Consider the following 21,471-nt stretch of genomic DNA (forward strand, 5'->3'; position numbering starts at 1 on the left):
TACCTAATGCTTGAGGCACTCCTAAGTCTGGATAAATTTATTTCTCTTCAACGGAAGTCATAAAATGATTTTCCCAGATGGAATCAGGGATACCTAACACTTCGTTGAGTAGTTTGGTATACCTTTCCCTGTCAAATAAAGTTCTCATTGTGGCACCTCCCACAGGGTCTCGACCTGCTCAGTGATGCGGCCCTCACACACACGAGTAAAAGATCATTGGGAGCCGGGGGACCAGACCACTGTCGTAACAGTGAGAGTCGCCTGCATACTGGGGTGTACAAATCTAGACAGGTGGACAACAGATACTTAATTGTATTTATCCAAGAAGTGCAGAAGAAATCTGCAACGTTCCTTCCAAACAATAGTGCGGCATGCACTCCTGGTAGACAGGCGGGCACACGCGAGTACAGTCAACATGTTACATCAACAGCTCTGAGTCTGGGGTATTGATGGGTTGTTCCTCACAAAATGGCGAAGATTTGAGCTGATGGTTGCTCATAATCTGAAGTTTTCCAGAGAACAAACCCGTATGGGTCCTGCTGTACCAGTGACGCCGGCGGCGAGTCTCATGGCTGGTGATCGGCTCATCCCAGTAATGTAGGTCATTATGACCTTTCACCACAGCCTATAGTTCTTAGTTACGACTACCTCTCTCCTGACGCTTCACTACTCGTAATTTTATTATATCTTCATTCAATTCTTAATGGATAGATCAAGTCATTATGTAATAATTATATTAGCGTCTTGGGCTTACCCCGACACCAAACATGTTTGATCCCTCCCAATTGTTAAAGATGATAAGAACATGCCCTCCGGCAGCACGCACTCCTGGCCGGCCGGACACACACACATTCAGTCAACAAGCAGCAGCATCAGCTGTGGTAATCCTCCTCCTCGCATCACTGTAGCTTGCTGCAAACCCAGAATGATTCGTCTGAGAACATTTAATACAAGAACATTACGAACAACAGATGCTATGCATGAATTGTCCACCAGAGTAGCGAAGGCAGCTAAATCCTATATTCTTACATGTCCCCAACTGTGTACGCCACCAGCAATCTCTAGCAGCTTCAAGCATCAGTACTACAGGTACAAACGTTACCATCATCCTCCTCCTGGTGGTTCCTGAACCTCGGGCAGCTGTAAGTGCTTGACCGCAGTGGCCACCCATCTGTGGTCACAGCCACCATCTTGTGTAAATAACGACACCTGGATGTGGATTTGATTTTCAAGAACGAATTATTTGTGTGTTGACTTGTCTTCCTCTGACTTATCTATGCATCATAGTCCACATCAATGTGCCTGTCAGTGCCTGAACAGGTGAAGGCCGAGTCTTGGAGACGAAGATTACCTGACCCATCCCTGGCGTGTCATTCACTGGGCCAGTTGTCCTCAGGAGAGTCGGTAAGTATAGCGGAAATATCTTATTTAACAACGCACATTTTATCACTTTGTATTGAGTACTAAATGTTCTTTGTTATGCATTGTTTATACCAGTATTTTGACTGGAACTTTAGTAAATCATTGGCATTTGGGAAGAGAGAAGCCATATTAGTTAGGCACGTCAAAGTGTTAAGAAAAGGTTCCCCTCGAGAGGGTTGAGTACCCATCTAGTTTGACTGATAGGTACCTCTGATATACAGAGCAATCACACTAACGTGATGTATCAATGAGAAAATCCGTGGGAGACGTGATGAGAATTTGAACCTATGCACTGTGCATTCCCAGGCACACGCCCCGGACAACAAGGCGACAGCATTTTCAAACACGCCTGGGGAATGTTACTGATAATGTCCAGCGCAAAGGTTGCCTGTGCGCATGTTTGTTTTTTAACTGACATTTTTCATTACGCGAGTTAAAACACGCATTATTATGTTAATAATCATATAATCTAGTGTTCCTTTCTACATCAGTATAGTATTATCGTTAAGCACACTGTATAATCGACATCCTTCATACGTGCTATCAACTGAAAAACTTCTGAATAACCTTTTATTAGAATATGCTGCATAATACATGACGCTTAATATACTGAATGAGAAACACCTAACACAGTTGGATCGCTAATGTACGATTCTCTACACTAGTTAAAAAAAAACTGCGAAGCAGCAGCCAGAGGAGCTAGCACTATGGGACACTTGGATGGAGGCGCTGGAAGATGGTGGATAACGGTATGAACCGTTAGATGAATGGTGGATTAACACGACGATGAATCACTGGTAGGTGGATGGTGTTGTAACAGGGTGCACTAAGGTATACTTGTGTTGACCAGACCACACACTAGAAGGACGAAGGTCGTCCCTTCACCTTCTAGTGTGGGGTCTGGTCAACATACTTTAGCTACGTTATTGTGACTCATCGCCTGCATAAGGTATACTTGTGTTAGTATCACACTTAATTCGCTCCTGTACATGCAATAGGACTATTTAGGTTAGGTAAGAAGAGTTAGTGATTAATAAACATATACACTAAATGTGTCGAGTGGGAGGAGGGCGGGGGGAGGGGGGGGATTTATCAGCTGATGAATGGAAGGGGAGAGAGTCAGGACTGTCAGCTGATGAATGGAAGAGGAGACAGTCACGACTGTCAGCTGATGAATGGAAGAGGAGATGGTCACGACTGTCAGCTGATGATTGGAAGTGGAGACAGTCACGACTGTCAGCTGATGATTGGAAGTGGAGACAGTCACGACTGTCAGCTGATGATTGGAAGTGGAGACAGTCACGACTGTCAGCTGATGATTGGAAGGGAAGACAGTCACGACTGGGTTTTGCACTTGTACGGGAAGGAAGTCATTGCTAACAGTTATTGTATTTCACACCCCCTAAACGTTCGTTCATGCTTGCACTAACCTCGACATGCATATCTACTATCTGTAAACCTTAATTGTTTCACAGAATCAATTTGAAGCGTTCCTTGAAGTAAACTTTCCATTATTTTCCTTTGTAAATCCTTATTTGCTTCACTGAAACTGACAATTTGAAACTTCCCTAAACGTTTCTCCTTCCGAAACTTAAGCATAATGCTTGCTGTATCTTTCTTGCTAATCCTTACTTTCATTATACAAAATTATATACTGTACGAATCAATTTTAAACTTTTTTAATTCTCATCTATTTTTCACTTTCCCTCATTCTCAAGAATGTTGCAATGAAAATTACAGTTGAACAACCATACTTCCACTACCTAATGTATGAAACATTTCGAAAAACTACACGAATCATTTGGGTTTCCCTTTTAACTTCGTTCACAACTTATGCCCTTAACTACTATTTTATTTTGCAACTCAAAAAATTTCCGTTTACTAAACTTGCAACTTTGTAAGGAACACCATTGCAACGTGACTCATCCACGTTTTCAATCCTTGCAATTGTTTTGCAAACCAGGACAAAAGGTATCTGCCACATCCTCAATTGCCCTACTATAGTCCTCTGCTAGAACTATTTAAAGTCTGAGGTATGGTATCTTACCTGACCGCTGGATACCGACTAATACCAATACCCAAGCCAAATTCACAAACATTCTGACCCATACGTTAAAATAAGTAGGAGCCGTGAGAAGGAGTCGAACCTAAGCTCTAGGGACTCCCAAGCAAGCACCTTACACAACTGTACCACAACATGGTCAAAAGGATTCCAACCTGGGATGCTTGGGAGTACCCAGAGCAGATGATCGAATCCTACTCACAAGCTCCTTCTCATTATACATCACATTATGTGATTTCTGTGTGCCTTCAGACCCATGTCTGACATCCTTTATGTGTAAAGTTCGAGAGAATTATACTCGACAGGTTAATGTTTCAAATTAGTCCCCAACTTGCTCCTATCCTGTATGGTTTCCTTCCTTGAAGAAGCATTCAAATTTGATTTGCCGAATATTTTGTTAGAAAAGACCCATGCTCTTAGGTGGCATTTATTGACCTTAAACTCCTTTTGATACAGCAAAAAGGCGAGAGAAATCTTAGAATTAGCTTCATTTGGAGTTTAGGGAAGATTTGACATAGCTCATGAGGGTACCCGAGTATCAGAACTGCCTCAGTTCTTTCAAGGGAGTCAAAGGTACACATTCTGCACCCTTTGATTTATGTACACCCCAGAGCAGGGCGCTTTGCCCAACACAGTTCAATATCCTAATGCACAAAAACTGGTATTTGCACACTTGCTGATAAAGCTGTCATCTGTTATGTCGATGACAGTTTGGATATTTGAAACAAAACAAGACTGCAATCTCTACTTGATTCACTCGCTGCTAAAAGCATTGAAATCGGTCTTTAACTTTATCCACTGCTCTTTCTCCCAGAAAACAACCAGTGCGCCTCTTGCTTTCAAAGTTAACAACCAAACCATACAAATATTTGGGCAGCACAAATACCTGAGTAGGTATCAGTGACATTGTAAACTACCTACAGCGTAGGTTAAAATTCAAATCACTGAAAATACTTACTAGTAAGAATATTGGTATACATGTTAAATATGTTAGATTATTCAACATGTTTGTTAGATCCCTACTTGATTATCATGCCTTGCACTTAGCTTCCCCGCCTCTGTTTTAAGCAAACTAGAATAGAACGAAGCCATGAGGGTAATTCTTGGTGCCCCAAGAAGCGCAAGAATTAACATGAGGAAAGAACTGAAGCTTCCAACCATACTAGAGAGAATCATCCAAGTCAACACTACCTTTTCCCTTCAGGTCATAGAAGACCCTACATCTCCAGCATTGCTCGGAGATAAATTATTATGTGCCGTTAACACACTATTTAGTGGTGCAACATACCACCTCACTCCTTGTATGATTAATGGCCGAGTAAAAATGTCTACAATCTCATGAAACTGAACATTCCTTTTAATGCAATATTCCTGTCACTGATATCTTCATTTGTACACCACAATTTAAGTACCATATACAACCGCCACTAAGATGGTTAATTAGAATTCTGCTCTTTCCAAAGCCGTCACACTTTAAATAACTGCCTCATCAAAATTTAATTTCCAACTAGAACTCCGAACGGCCTGAAAACACCGATATAAAACCTGTGATTTGTTTAGATCCGAAACCTATGTATAAGGGCTGCACAAAACGTCCTCCAGATTGTGACACTACGGAAAATCACAGTCAGCCCCAACCGGTCTGAACAATACGTTCTTAACATACCGAGAAGCTGCACTTTAACCACACAATATATCAAGGCAACACCTGTTAGTAGACTAAAAATCCTCGACACATTGGCTTTACCAGAAAATAAAATTTAGGAATGACCTTCCACTGCTGACAAAATATTTCTGACTACAAAATGAAAGATTCCTCCAATACCACATTGACTATTTTGTCCGTTATTCTGGAGTGCCAGAAGGCTGTGTACTCGCGCCAACATTACACCACACACTGCAGAGGGAAGGATGGAGAGGAGTGGTGGCCCTGCTGATAAGGACTGGTGTTTCAAGGAGATGGATATCCTGGGGTGCGAGGAGTTCAGAGACTACATAACAGGCACCATGACGAAGGGAGGACCAAAAACAGCAGCCGTAATATATAACCCTCCATTAAACGACACAGGCCCCTGCAAGATTATGACAAACATAGCAGTACCTATTATAACAAAGGGTAGACTGTTAGAAATCTATCGGGTAATAATAGTGGGGACTTCAACCATGCACAGATACAAGAACCGTATAGTGGTACAACGCAAGCTAAACTATTAGACATGGCAACAATTAACTTTTCAAACCAACATTTAAGAGGACCCACGTGACTAAAGGTAATTATGAACCTGTTTGACTTTATCCCAGGGAAATGAGTGATTACTATTCACGTTTGAAAATATGGTGGTAGTGGGGATAACTTACTCATGGTACTAGAACTTACATGTGACCAAAAGGCCAAAGCCTGGCATACCGAAAGGGGAATTACAAGGAAACAAATTTTATAATATAAATACCATAGGTAGTAAATCTCAAGGATAAAGGCTGCACATACATGATTGACTACATCACCGAGACGAGTAAGGAGACAGCATAATTTTGTCCTGGTAGAAGAGAATGGAATTTCACGACTGTGTTAAGTTGTGCGAATGAGTATGACCAGATGGTCTCCACGCTTTTATATCAGCTTGGAATCTCCAGAAGAGCATTTCCATCCTTGCACCCTCTTGTATCCTTTGGTCTGAGACCGAAGTCTGCCTTCCTGGGTATCTATGGGCAGCCCTCTGGCTGGGATGGCCAAGGATATTCCAAGCGTCGTTGCAATGTCTTTATCACTAGGGTGGATTATACCAGTCAGTGGAACTCTGTGGTTCCAGTCAGAGATACAACAGAGGGTTAGTTGTTGACCCGACCACACTAGAAGGTGAAGGGACGACGACGTTTCGGTCCGTCCTGGATCATTCTCAAGTCAATTGTTAGAAATCTATCAACCCAATCGACTTGAGAATGATCCAGGACGGACCGAAACGTCGTCGTCCATTCACCTAGTGTGTGGTCTGGTCAACATACTTCAGCCACGTTACTGTGACTCCGTCTGCAGAGGGTTAGTTTCGTGCTCCCAGGCGAGAAGGGTTCACTCACACGTTAAGGCAGTTCTCCTAACCTCCTTGGTACTTTTCGATGACATGAAACAGACAAAGATTACTTGTGTATGGAATTATCTTTGGTTTAGGTATTTATTTGTCTTATTTGTCTATTCGTTCACAAGATCAAAGGGAAACTAGACCAAATGATGTACTTTTTCTGACGGGGGCCACCCAGCCAATACCGTCCAGCAAGCACGGAATTGACAGACCCCATCTACTGAGTGAAAACATGAAGCCAGGGAGTCTCTTCTAACCTTGTCTGTATGTGATAATGATAAAACTAGTATTCCAAGCAGACTTGGATAACTTATGGACTTTGACAAAGAATTACAAGGATTACCAAATACGTACTCCTAACTCATCCATAAGGAACCCAGGTTACAGCAGAAAATTTATACATGTCGAATGAAAGAATATAAAAGCTTCATTTAATAAAGTTAGATGGCAAACAGACCGGAGACAACGACAGGCCCAGACCAAGAGGCTAAGAGGAGGAGACGCTTGGTCATCAAGACCAGTTCCACAACAAAGCAGCTACAGCTTTAACTGAGACCATGGGATGACCTGCGGGTATTTGATAACAGAGGCTACCTCCCCCCCCCCCCAGAGCACTCTTAAGGTTCTTCCCCTAAAATAGAAACCAGGTCATCTGATTGAACACCATGTCACAAACAAGGGAACGATCGCCAAGTGTAAAATTGGCCTCAGAGGAGCATTAGATTTTGAATAAACACTATGGGCGAGAGAATTAGAGGAGAGCTACAGAAGAGACGGCGACTACGGGTACAACGGAAGAAAGATATTGGTACAACAAAGAGGTAAAGTCCCATACAAAAGATTTAGTTACTCCGAATATTCTCTCCTGCAAGTGTTTCGACCTGGTTGGTCTATGTGATAATAAACAAGCCATTTGGGGCATTCCTTAACCTACAGCCAGAGACTGAAGTACACGACCCACTTTTTGTCGGCCCTAAACCCAAGCACACCAGGAAGGCTGCCAGAGAACTGGCACGATTTTTGTATTAAATTAGGGATAAAATTACGGGAAAACTAAGGGAGGGTGGAGTCTGCAGGACCACAAATAAGGCCCAAATAACAGTGCCTCGTATATGTAACTGAGGTCACCCTCTTCAGGGTGGACAACAATTCGTACTGCCAGATTAAAGGGACGATGATCGGAGCAAGTGTTAGTGTTGCTGTGATAAAAATATTTATGCATGCAACATTTGACGGCCTCCACACACTATAGTGAACACCAGCCACACTAATCAACTCGTCCTCAGGCTAGGCTCGTTAGAGCAGCGGCCGTCCCACGAGACGTTCATAAACTTTAACACCGTAATAAAAACATTTGTTCCCATAATTTATTATACCATAAAATTCAATGTATATTAGGCGTACATTATGTGATTAGACTTTTTGGTGATTTGTGTTTTTAGTCCACTAGTGAAGCATTTACAGACTTGCTATTCGAGAAGCTGATGTCAGTGAAGCACTGTTCAAGAATAGTTCATGCCTCGCTCAGACCGTCTCATCAATAAAAGACAAATGATTGTTAATCCAGCCAACGAACTTCTTGTTTATCAATGAAAAACAAGTTTACACGCAACTTTTTTTCTGTTTTTATTCCATCCAGTGGTCGACACTAAAGGCGCATTCATATAACACGCTGTTCATTCAAAATACACTCAAATACATGTTATTATTTTTATATATTAGCATACTTTGCATATTTAGGCATTGTTTAAGTTAGGCATTTAGTTTCTCATGGTGATTATTTGTATCTGTAATACGTGGGTGAAGCATTTACAACATTGTGGTTGAAACAAAAGTCGTCAGTGAAGCACTGTTCAAGAAATTTTTGAACGTCATCAGTTATGAGTCATGTGTAAACCATTTTTCCATTCATAAAGAGGAGGTCTGGCAGGTGTATGGAATGGACCTTAACCTTTCTTTATGAGGACGAGCTGTTACACAGCTCAACTGATCACGTTCAAACAATTTCTCGAGCAGTGCTTGGCTGATGACCGCTGCTCAAATCCCAAAGCTATAACTATCATCCAACAGTTCTAATACAATTATTTTTCTTCCCGAGAATCTGAGTCAAAGGTATATTTAGCGAGCAAAATAATCTGGGTAAAGCATTGTAGGAGCTCTGGGAGAGTCCTTAAAGCAAGAGGCTGCCCTGCATCCTCCATACAAGAAGCAGCCAAGACACTGGCTCCTCTCCAGCGACACCATCTTGTACGGGAACAAACATACAATCTAAAAAGGATGTTTCTACCTAAGTAATATATTTCTACAGCTTCAGGAAGTATCCAAAAGAAAGTTAACAAGCTCTAGTCTGGGATGAAGGAAACCATCGGCGAACATCCGGCCTAGAACTTGCTTCCTTCGGAGCCTTCTTTGTTAGCTTGGGAAAAAGGAATATCCCCCAGTGACATTAGTAACGGCTCCTTTCCCAGCATAAACCATATGCCACTTGAGTATTCATAGCAGATCCGCCAGTTATTTTATAATTTCTCCTCAATAATGAGGGGCACTTAGCACTAACAACAAACCAGCAACACCACGTTACCCCGTTCCGAAGACCCAGAAACGTTCACCTCTAACACTTTATAGAGCCTGCCGCCTTACCACAATATTTGTTGATTTGCAAAAATGCCGCAGCGTTCAGGGGCTACCAATACCTTGTCCAAGATGCGGACGATGGCCACGTAGCTGCAAGTGCTTAACCCCACAAAACTGTACGACTATCAGTATCGGGACTAAACCTATCAGCTAGATAGGTTTAGCCCCGAAACTTTCCCCTCACGCTTTCCTCTCGCCAGAGTCTCCTAACCAAAGCTGAAGCATCACTTTCTTGGGTATTTTTATTTATATTTGACTGGACTGGTGGGATAGGAGACAGACTAACAAGTATGGATGGGGAGAGGTGGGGGAGGGAGGGGAGGGGAAGATGATTGAAATGTAATCGAAATTGTTAGCGTAACATTAACCATATGATACACCACAACTAAATGTTCAAATTATGGGCCAGAAGATTTTTCTCCACTCTGAAGTGGTTAACACATGGAGTGCTTTAGACTACACCGATTAGAAGATAACCGCTTCAAGGTATAGTGTGTACCTACTAAAATTATTAAGACGTGTTCCCTTCACCTATTGTACTGAGGCGGGAATATGTTTCCCATTACATAATGACCAACTGCGATTCGAGAGAAGATTTCAAACATAAATCCCTCCATACCTGCAGTGCTGTTGTACGAGACCAATTTCATGGGTCTGGTTGACCATACCTGCAGTGCCATTGTACTGATGCACCCGCGTACATACCTGAAATTTCACATTAAACATATCAAAATACTAAATTGAACATCTTCATGTAAAGTTTAAAAAACATCCCGCAAGACAATCAGGTCAGACATTGGTTGAGCTAAAAGACTTACAACAGAATGGCAAAACCCAACCTCAGACTTGACTCATCCACAGCCCGTTCTCAACAACGGCCAAGGGGTCGTTAACCCGGCAGCCAAACATGAACGTGAAGAACGCTTCACATTTAGACTGTCAGTCTATTCTCGTTCGTGCACTGACCCACAACAGTTCATACATTTTAACACTTTTTAAAATAGTTTTCGATATATGACCTATTATATATTATTTATTAGGCGAGAGACACGAGAGTCTGAATGCACTCGTGCGATATTATTTCATTCAACAACTATTCTAGACCTATATACAGTTAGTATTCATTAATGTTTACTTATATTGGACACAATATAGTACTTGGTTACACTGGACGTTAATGTTAATTAAGGCGTGTCTGGGGTTGGCTGCAGCGTGGACGACACTGACTCAGGATGGCTAGTTTTATTCACATAAGATGGGCCGGGAGTATGGGGGGGGGGGTTATGTGACGGTTACTAGAATAAAAGTCTTTGGTCCATATTTCAAGGAATGAAATCTTAAGAGTTCACAAGAAACACCTTATAACTGCCAGAAGTTAACTATAATAATTTTGTAGACATTTTTCCACCTGCGTTTGGTCGAGCGGTCAATTTCACGATATGGTTGACACTCAAGTCGCTGATGTGGAATAGATAATCACACGGTAGTCGTTTTAGAATTTAATTTTGTTTTAATAAGTTTCATCAAAAGTCTTAAGCTAGGGCAAAAGTCTACCTAGACAAAGGATGATATTGAGTAATATACATCTTAAATGAGTAAACCTGAGCTAATTTAATTATTTTAAATAAAGCCTTAACATCTTGTAACTATGCTTATTTAGACAGTCAACAAATATAGACTATAGACCAAGCGAATACAATGTGATAAAACTACTCATCATCTAGAGTAACTTGCCTGTAAGCCTGGCGCAGGTAACCTCATGCACAGGACTGTCCAGGTGACTAATTTAGTAAAACCAATGAGGCGCTGAGCAGCACCTCTCCCCACGCCGGCCCGCGCCACACTGCCCGCCGCCCCTCTTGACTAGCTTGGCCTCATGGGTCAACTACCTGTGACGTCATTCACCTCACCTGACATGAGGCTGCCTCACATATAAATAATTCACAAGTAAAGTCACTTCAACAATAGTAATATAGAGTTTATTTCTATTAATGTGAAGTATGAGCAAGTGTGAGTATGTATTAAAAGCACATACTTCACTACTGGACATTAAACCCACTACCACACCCACCTAGTAGCTTGGAAGCTCCATAACGCCTTCTGTAACTTATGTTGGGGTCTAGGCCAGGGGCCAGGTACAGCAACCGGTTACGGTGCTCAGCGTTCTGTGTGTGTATTTACTGTGTGCCTGTAGGATCGGGCTCACTATAGCCCGTGCTACATGGACATTCCCTTCCGCGTACCTAAATCTAAAACAAACATGTAAGGCCGAACTCTTAGCTCTTTGACTCCACCTTTCGAATCGCTGGTTGCGTAATTTACCGAGTCCAGCCCTATTATTTTTCTTTCATGTCAACTACACGTGTTTTTTCCTCTCTCACACACATCACCAGGAAGCAGCCTGTAACAGCTGTATAGCTCCCAGGCATCTATTTACTGCTGGATGAAAAGATACATCAGGTGGAAGGAAATCTGCCCATTTCCCTCTGTCTCGACCGGGAATAAACCCGGGCCCTTAGGACAAGGACCCTAGAGTGCTATACACTGTTGCAAGGACTCGTGCATGCATGTGTGTGTAAACTTGCCTAGATGTACTCACCTAGATGTGCCTGCAGTGTCAAGCTAGGCTCCTAACCCAGCCTTCTAAACATTCTTACATTATTGCAATGTCTACTTTCTCACGCTTGAATAATATTTACACGCACATTTTTTTTTTAATTTAATTAGCTTCAACGACTTCAACGTTTATCCAGTTCCACTTATTGACAGCTCTGACATTGACAAAGTTCCTTCTGACGTCTCTGACTCATTTGGGTCTCTAATTTCCTTCTATGACCCCTCGTTCTGCTGTTCTTTGCTTTGAACAATATTATTTTGTCTGCCTTGTCAATTTCCCTTAGAATTTTATACATTATCATATTCCCCCTTCTCTCCCGTTTCCTACAGTGTGGTAAGGTCTAGTTCTCTGTCTTTCCTTATAGCTTAAACCCTTCAGCTCAGGAACGAGTCTCGCTGCATATCTTTGGACCTTTTCTAGTTTCTTCTTGTCCATTTATAGGCAAGGGTTCCATGCTCGGGATCCATATTCAAGTGTGCGTCTCACCTTCGCTGTATATAGGGACCGGAAAGCCACCCTTGTCCAATTTTCTGAAGGATACACGGATGTTATCCAGTATGTCGTTATATGCAGCTGTTATTCTGCTAATGTGAGCTTCTGGCATCACAAATGGCGTTATGTCCACTCCAAGAATTTTTCCGACCGATAAAATAATGTTTTCCATTTATTCTATATTGCTGTACTGGTCTTAGTGCGCCTGTTCCCTTCCTCATAACTTTGCATTTGGCTGGGTTAAACTAACAGCCATTTTGTTAGAACATTTCTGAATTATGTCCAAATTTGATTGAATGCCTCACAATCTATCACTGTCCTGACTTCTCATTAGCTTAGCATCATTTGTAAATATTGATAAAGGAAAATATTTCATCTGTTAGGTGATTGCCATAAATTTTAAACAGTTTGGGTCCTAGAAACGCCCCTTGTGGTACTCCACTTGTAACCTCTCTCTCTCCACTCTGATATGTCTGCCCTTTTACTTCCTTCTTTAGATATATATATTCTCTGACCACACTAAGACTTTTCCTGTTACGCCAGCCTGCTCCTCTAATTTCAGTACGAGTCTTTCATGCAGGATCGTATAAAATGTTTCCTTGCAGACGACGAATATGCATTCCGCCCATCTTTCTGTCTTGTTTGATTTCTGTCATCATATTATAGCATTCCAGCAAGTTTATCAAATAGGATTTTTTTCTTTATTAAAATCGTGTTTGCGCCTCGAAACAAAATTTATTTGTTCAAAACGTTCCACTAGCCCGCTACGGATCAGTTTCTCTAACTTGTAGGGAATACATGTCAGTAATGCGGGTCTGTGTTTAACGGTTTGTCTTCCCCCTTTTTTTGTAGACTGGTGCCACATTAAACATTCATTTATAGAGAAATTAAATATTATGGCAAGTGGGTTGCAGAATGCTTCAGTTGCCTCTCTCGGTATTCATGACAATATTGTGTCTGGTTCCAAGGTCCGTTACCGGTATTGGCAGCAGCAGCAGCAGTGAAGCAGGAGCGAGTCTCCAGTGTAGCCTTGAGGGAGGTAGCAGAGCCGAGGCTTGTGTCTAGCACTGGCAGAATCGACAGTCCAAACACAGAGGAAGCAGCAACTTCACAGTAGTGGAAGCTTTGAGCCTCGCCTCTCAGTTACATCGTCGAGCTCCGTCTCTCCCCCAGGTTATGCCAAATATAACTGGACACACCAAGATCTGCCCACCCAACCCCCACACACAAGACAAGTGAGGTCCCTACCCGTCACAGGGTGGACAAATTTGGTCCCTATTCCCCCTCCTCCCCACACCCCCAACTGATTGATCTGAACACACCCAACCCCCCCCCCCCCCACACACACCACCAACAAACACCACACCAACAGACCATCCCGTCTAATTGAAAATAGCATTGCTCTTTGCTCGTATCTGCGCTTTGGCCAAAAATGGATGAAATTTGAAATGAAATCGGCTCACGAAAGTGATGTACTGTCGCGTTTTCAGTTTGAGTCGTCTGGATTACTCGGGAAGGTAAATTTCAATTAACGTTTTTCATGACTTTTGAAAGTTTGGTAGGTTAGGAGGGCAGGAAATTCTCCTAGAGGACCCTTAACTTACCGTTTTGGAGAAAAAATCCAACATTTTAATTTTTGTTAATGTTCATATTGCATCCATTCTCGGCCATAGGGTCAAACGGGCAAATTCAGACATTATTTGTAAGAGGAGAGGTTGCATGACCACGAGACCACAAGTGTGGCTGGCGTACTCACGTGTCCTACACCGGTTCCATGATGACTCTTTACAGTCATCAGTCAGATAAGGTTATAATACATTCATACTAACAATATACACAAACAGATTGATTATGGCTTAGTGAAATTAATGTTGACCGTCTAATTACGGTAAAACAAAATTTAATAATTATTAACCTCCCCAATTTGTGAAAAAGTTATTTAACTGGTGACAAATTAAACACAGTTCAATCCGAAGTAATAAATAAAATTACAATGAAGTTCACATTAAATTAAGATAAATCAATTATTCACCGGTAAATTTCCCACAGAAGGAGGGGGGGGGGGGGGAAGAGACCTCGTTTATTTCTTCTGTGAGGGGCAGGGTGGGTAGATCTTTGTGTGTCCAGTGATATTGGCATAACCTGTTGGGAAGACGGACATCTGGTACTTTGTGGTACCTATGGGCTCAATTTAGGGGTATTTCAACGGCTGGCAGCTAGTTGGCTATTAGTAATTGGTGTAGGAGTGTCGCGAATGTAGAGATGTTCCAACTGGACATGTGGATTGTCAATTTCACACAGGCTTTGGCAAGGGCCATCATCTCGTCCACCTTCGGACTCGGGAGTGGAGCTAGTTGTTAGTGTTGGCAGGTAGATGCGATGACGGGTGTGGACTGCAGTGAGGCGCTGGGTTGAGGGCTTGGAAGTATAGTCTGGGTGTGAGTGGAGTGGTTTCTAAGTGTGGGGTGGAAGAGTGTGGGGTGCCGGGTGTGGGGTGCCGAGTGTGGGGTGGAAGAGAGGCGCTCGAGTTTGTTGTGCTGTGCTTCACACATTGCTAAGAATAGCCTTCCCTGTGGGGCATTGACCGTGTACAGACACGTGGGCTCTTGTATATTTTGCTCTTGTTAGGCCAGTTTTAAATTATGCAGTTCAGTTTTGGTCGCCATACTACAGTGGACAAATTCAAAAACCTTGATTTACATTCTCTAGAAAAGCGAAGAGTTATGGCGTGACATGATTATTGTGTACAAGTGGATAAATGGGCATAACTAGGGAGATATTAATGAGGTATTACATATTTCACTGAACAGAATGCGAAACAAGACATATATATTGAACAAGTTTATGTTTAGGGAAGACTTGGGTAAATACTGGTTCGGTAACAGGGTTGATTTGTCGAACAAATTATAGGGTAACATAACAGCCGTAGGATCTCTTGAGTTTGGGTGGATATAAATAGGAGCTGCTAGGTATGATCCTATAGACCTTCTGCAGTTTCCTTCATTCCTGTTCTAATGTTTTTATTCTTGCTGCCGACTTGTTCATGCTCTATCAAAATTATTCCATGATTACGAGTCACATATACTGGAATAATATACACTCGGTTTTCAAGAACTTATCGTATACCACCACCATACACTTCAAAGAATATTTAATAATTGAATATTATGTCCGCTGGACCTTCACCGTGCTTGTGAAAATATATTTAGTTTCCATAATAATGTTCATAAACATTTTCAGTAGATACTACTGTCGTTGTCAGTCTTTGAACAATATCAACAGCATCTTCATCAATAATATAAGACTAGTAGAATCTCCCTTTCAAGTTCTTTTATTGATGATTAATGCACTATGATACGAAACATCTGATTTGATGTTAATAAAACCAATGTGGTCCTCAATGATTTAAAACCTACATCACTTGTATACACATCATACCAGCAATGTGTTCCTGTATTATAACCTGAGCTTCCTCACATATCTGTAGCGCCCCCCCCCCCACACACACACACACACACACACGCAAAGGGCCACCAAAGAGGTTATTTTAGAAAGGACGAGTCGTCTGCAGTATGTGGCGGAATACAAGAAAGTATTCCTGCAGAGGGACAGGACGGAGGAGGAGAGAGCCAGGGCAGCAGAGGCAAGGAGGAAGCGCAGAGAGAGAGGAGCAAACCAGGAAATCACAGCCCTCAACACAACAGTCCCAGAGACAAGAGGGGAACCCACAACCAGCATCCCAGCAACACCAGAGGGCAGGGCAACACCACCACTCCCCTCTGCATAGAAACCCTCCATTCCCCTCACCCTACCTGCCCCCACCCAATGCTCACCCAACCCTCCCTCCCCCCCCACCCCATTCTGACCCTATCACCTCTCCCCCCATTCCCACCATGTCCCCCCTCTCGCCTTTACCCCCTGTCCCCCCTCTCGCCTTTCCCCCCTGTCCCTCCTCCCCCTTCATCCCACACCCTCCCTATCCCTCCTCCCCCTCACCCCGTATCCTCCTTGTCCCCCCCCCCATCTCCTTAACCCACACCCTACCTGTCCCCCCTTCCCTTGCACCCCCACCCCAAAATCCTCTGAGACCCGGCAAACCACCTCACAGATCTTCTCACCCAGGGAACAGATTTTCCCCACTAGCAGAATGCTCGCCAAGAAGGGGACTAGAAAATGAACAGAAGAAAGTGAGCTTCAAGGCAATGTACACTAACATTGATGGGATTACAAATAAAACAAGTGAACTTGGAGAAAGGGGGACTAGAAGAAAACCCAGACATAATAGCACTCACAGAAACAAAGCTAACGAAAACCATAAACGCAGTGTTTCCACAGGACTACAATGTAGTGAGGAAAGAGAGAGAAGGGAGAGGAGGAGGTGGTGTAGCTTTGCTGATAAGAAAAGGTTGGAGTTTTGAAAAGATGGTAAATCAGAACTGTGAAGGTTTCAGTGACTACATTTCAGGCACCATAGCAACTGGAGGACAGAAAATTATAGTAGTAGTCATATATAACCCCCCACCGAACGACAGAAGACCCAGACAGGAATATGATAGAAACAATATGACCACCATCAATATAATAGAGAGCAGCTTCTGTGGCTAGCAGGAACGGATCCAGACTACTAATCATGGGAGACTTCAACCATGGGAAGATAGATTGGGAGAACAGAGACCCACATGGGTGACCAGACACATGGCGAGCTAAGCTGCTGGTCGATTGGCAACAAGAAACTCTCTCAGTCAACACGTCAAGGGACCGACAAGAATGAGGAGAGGATGAACCAGCCTTGCTTGATCTGATATTTACCTTAAATGAGTCGGATATAAGGGAAGTTAAGTTGGAAGCCCCTCTGGGAATGAGTGATCATAGTGTATTGAGCTTTGAGTACCTGGTTGAGCTAGGAATTATCACCCCCAAAAAAGAAATGTGAAACAAAGGGCTAGCGCACCGAAAGGGAAACAATGAAATGAATAAATTCCTAAGGAATACAATGGGACACGTAACTCGGAACCAAGTCCGTACAAGACATGATGGACTATGTCACCCAAAAGTGTCAGGAGGCTGTAAGCAGGTTTGTCCCAGCCCGACAGGAAAAAATAGAGAAGCAAAAGAAGAATCCATGGTTTATTAGGGAATGTATGAAAGCAAAGGAGCTGAACAAAAGGGCATGGAGGAACTTCCGTAATAACAGAACACCTGAAAGTAGAGAGAGATACCAGAGAACCAGGAACGAGTATGTTAGTGTGAGAAGAGCAGCTGAGAAAAGGTATGAAAATGATATAGCTAACAAAGCCATGACCGAACCAAAACTACTACACAGTCACATCAGGAGGAAGACAACAGTGAAGGAACAGGAGATGAAACTTAGGGTTTGTAAGGACAGGTACACAGAGAATGACAAAGAGGTGTGTGAAGAACTCAACAAAAGGTTCCAGGAGGTCTTTACAATAGAACAAGGTGAAGTCACTGCGCTAGGAGTGGTGGCAGCAAACCCGGCGACCTTGGAAAGGTTCGAAATTACAAGTGATGAGGTCAAGAAGTGTCTATTAGAGCTGGACGTGAGAAAAGCTGTTGGGCCAGACGGAATCTCACCTTGGGTATTGAAAGAGTGTGCAGGAGCACTTTGTTTGCCAGAAATATGGAAGACGGCTAATGTAGTCCTAATATACAAAATAAGGTGACAGACAAGAGGCACTGAACTACAGGCCAGTGTCCTTAACTTGTATACCATGCAAGGTGATGGAGAAGATTGTGAGAAAAAACCTAGTAACACATCTGTAGAGACGAGACTTCGTGACAACTCATCAACATGGGTTCAGGGAGGGTAAATTTTACCTTACAGGCTTGGGAGGACCTATAGTAGTAGTAGCAGTGATATTGAACCCTCCACCAAATGACAGACGACACAGGCAAGAGTATGACAGAAACAATATGGCAGATAACATAATTGAGAGGGCAGGCTTTGCTGCCTGTAAAAATCGATCCCATCTGCTTATCATGGGGGACTTCATTCAAGGAAGGATAGACTGGGAGAACACAGAACCGCACGGAGGAGAGGATACATGGAGAGCCAAACTAGTGAAGGTGGTGACAAGAAACTTTCTAAGACAACATGTCAGGGAACCCACTAGGATGAGGGGAAACGATGAAGCAGCGAGACTCGACCTAGTCTTCACTTTAAATGACTCCGACATAAAGGAAATTGACTTCGAGGCCCCAGTAGGAATGAGCGATCACAGTGTACTGACGTTTGAGTATCTGGTCGAAGAGAGGCTAAAGTACTCGAGAAAGGGAACTGAAAGAAAAAGGCTAGCATTCCATAAGGGAAATTACAAGGAGATAAGAAAATTCCTAACGGATATAACATGGGAATCAGAGCTAAGGGGAAAGACGGCCCAAGACATGATAGAATACATCACGCAGAAGTGCAAGGAGGCAGCAGAAAAGTTCATCCCGGTTATAAAGGTAAAAAATGAAACACAGATGAGAAACCCATGGTTTAATCAGAGAGGTATGCTAGTTAAGCACCAGAGTAAAACAGCATGGAGAAACTATAGAAATAACAGGACACTTGAGAGCTGAGAAGGTTACCAGAGACAGAGGAATGAATACGTCAGGGTGAGAAGAGAGGCAGAAAGGCAATATGAAAACGACATAGCAAGCAAGGCTAAGACCCAACCCAAATTGCTGCACAGCCACATCAGGAGAAAGACAACAGTGAAGGAACAGGTAATAAAACTGAGGATACGGGCAGACAGATTCACCACAAATTACAAAGTGTGCGAGGAACTCAATATGAAGTTCCAGGAAGTCTTCACATTAGAACAAAGAGAAGTTCCAGAGATAAGAGAAGGAATAATTAACCAGGCACCACTAGAGGAATTTGAGATTACCAGTAGAGATGTAAGGAAGCTTTTACTAGAGCTGGATGTGACAAAGGCTACAGGCCAAGATGGAATATCGCCATGGATACTAAAGGAAGGAGCAGAAGCACTGTGCCTGCTACTCTCCATAGTGTAAAACAAATCACTGGTAACAGGTGAACTGCCAGAAATATGGAAGGAAACAAACGTAGTTCCGATATACAAGAAAGGGGATAGACAGGAGGCACTGAACTACAGGCTAGTGTCCCAAACTTGCATACCATGCAAGCAAATGGAGAAAATTGTGCGAAAAAAGCTAGTCGAACATCTGGAGCGAAGGAACTTTGTGTCACAACACCAACATGGTTTCAGGGATGGCAAGTCATGCCTCACAGGATTAATTGAATACCACTATCAGGCAACAAGAATCAGACAAGCAAGAGAGGGGGTGGGCAGACTGCATATTTTTGGATTGTCAAATCCTTTGACACAGTGCCACACCAGAGACTGGTGCGAAAGCTGGAGATGCAGGCAGGAGTGAAAGGGAAGGTACTCCATTGGATAAGGGAGTACCTAAGTAACAGAAGGCAGCGAGTCACTGTGCGGGGTGAGGTCTCAGAGTGGCGATATTCAATAGTCACCAGTAGGGTCCCGCAAGGTTCAGTCCTTGGACCCATACTGTTTCTTATACATGTAAATGATCTTCCAGATGGTATAGAATCATTCCTCTCATTGTTTGCTGATGATGCAAAAAATTATGAGGAGGATTAAGACGGAGGAAGACAGTATGAGACTAAAATGACCTAGACAGATTGCGTGAATGGTCTAACAAATGGCTACTAAATTTCAACTCGAGTAAATGTAAAGTAATGAAACTAGGCAGTGGAAACAGGAGGCCAGACACAGGATACAGAATGGGAGATGAAGTCCTTCATGAAACGGACAGAGAGAAGGATCTAGTTGATATCACACCAAACCTGTCTCCTGAAGCCCACATCAAAAGAATAACATCTGCGGCATATGCGAGGCTGGCCATCAGAACTACCTTCAAGAACCTGTGTAAGGAATCATTCAGAGCCTTGTATACTACATATGTAAGACCAATCCTGGAGTATGCTGCCCGAGAATGCAGCCCGTACCCTGTCAAGCACAAGGCGAAGCTTGAAAAAATTCAGAGATATGCCACTGGCTAGAGCCAGAACTAAGAGGCATGAGTTACGAAGAAAGGCTGCGAGAACAACCTGTCCTCTTAAAAAGAACGTCTCTTTTGGCCGTTTGCCCGTATGGCCGAATTTGGACGTAATTTGAAAATGAAAAAAAAAATGTAAATTTGGGATTTTTTTTTTCAACAACAGTAAGTTAAGGGTCCTCTGATAGGTTAGGTGGGCAGGAAATTCTCAAAGTTTCAAAACGGTATGAAAAACGTGAATTTAAAGTCATCTATTCTAACCTTACAGAGTCGGCCGGACGACTGAAACAGAAAACGGAACAGTACGTTACTTTTGTGAGTCGATTTCATTTCAAATTACGTCCAAATTGGGCCATAGTGCGCATACGAGCCAAAAGTGACGTTCTTTTTAAGAGGACGGGTTGGCGAGAAATGCACCTCGACACTAAAAGACAGAAGAGTAAGGGGAGATATGATCACTACCAACAAAATTCTCATAGGAATTGACTGGGTAGATAAAGGTAAACTGTTTAACACGGGGGGTACGTGAACAAGGGGACACAGGTGGAAACTGAGTACCCAATGAGCCACAGGGAGGTTAGAAAGAACTTTCAGTGTCAGTACTTAACAGATGGCATGCATTAGGCAGTGATGTGGAGGCTGATTCCATACACAGTTTCAAATGTAGATATGATAAAGCCCAGTAGGCTCAGGAATCTGTACATCAGTTGATTGACAGTTGAGAGGCGGGACCAAAGAGCCAGAGCTCAACCCCGCAAGTACAATTAGGCGAGTACACACATATTAGTTGATATCACACCAAACCTGTCTCCTGAAGCCCACATAAAAAGAATAACGTCTGCGGCAAATGCGAGGCTGGCTAACATCAGAACAGCCTTCAGGAACCTGTGTAAGGAATCATTCAGAACCTTGTACACCACATATGTTAGACCAATCCTGGAGTATGCGGCCCCAGCATGGAGCCCGTACCTTGTCAAGCACAAGACGAAGCTGGAAAAAGTTCAGAGGTATGCCACTAGACTAGTCCCAGAACTAAGAGGCATGAGTTACGAGGAAAGGCTGCGGGAAATGCACCTTACGACACTGGAAGACAGAAGAGTAAGGGGAGACAT

At 43.0% G+C, this 21,471-nt stretch overlaps 1 long non-coding RNA gene across 1 annotated transcript in view; it reads right to left on the reverse strand.

Annotated features, from left to right (window-relative positions):
- LOC138372775 (uncharacterized) overlaps positions 1–21,471 on the reverse strand; it is a 416,811-nt gene that overhangs the window by 107,753 nt on the left and 287,587 nt on the right. The window lies entirely within an intron of this gene.

This window comes from Procambarus clarkii, chromosome 39 (assembly GCF_040958095.1).
Source record: "Procambarus clarkii isolate CNS0578487 chromosome 39, FALCON_Pclarkii_2.0, whole genome shotgun sequence".
NCBI classification, from domain to species: domain Eukaryota; kingdom Metazoa; phylum Arthropoda; class Malacostraca; order Decapoda; family Cambaridae; genus Procambarus; species Procambarus clarkii.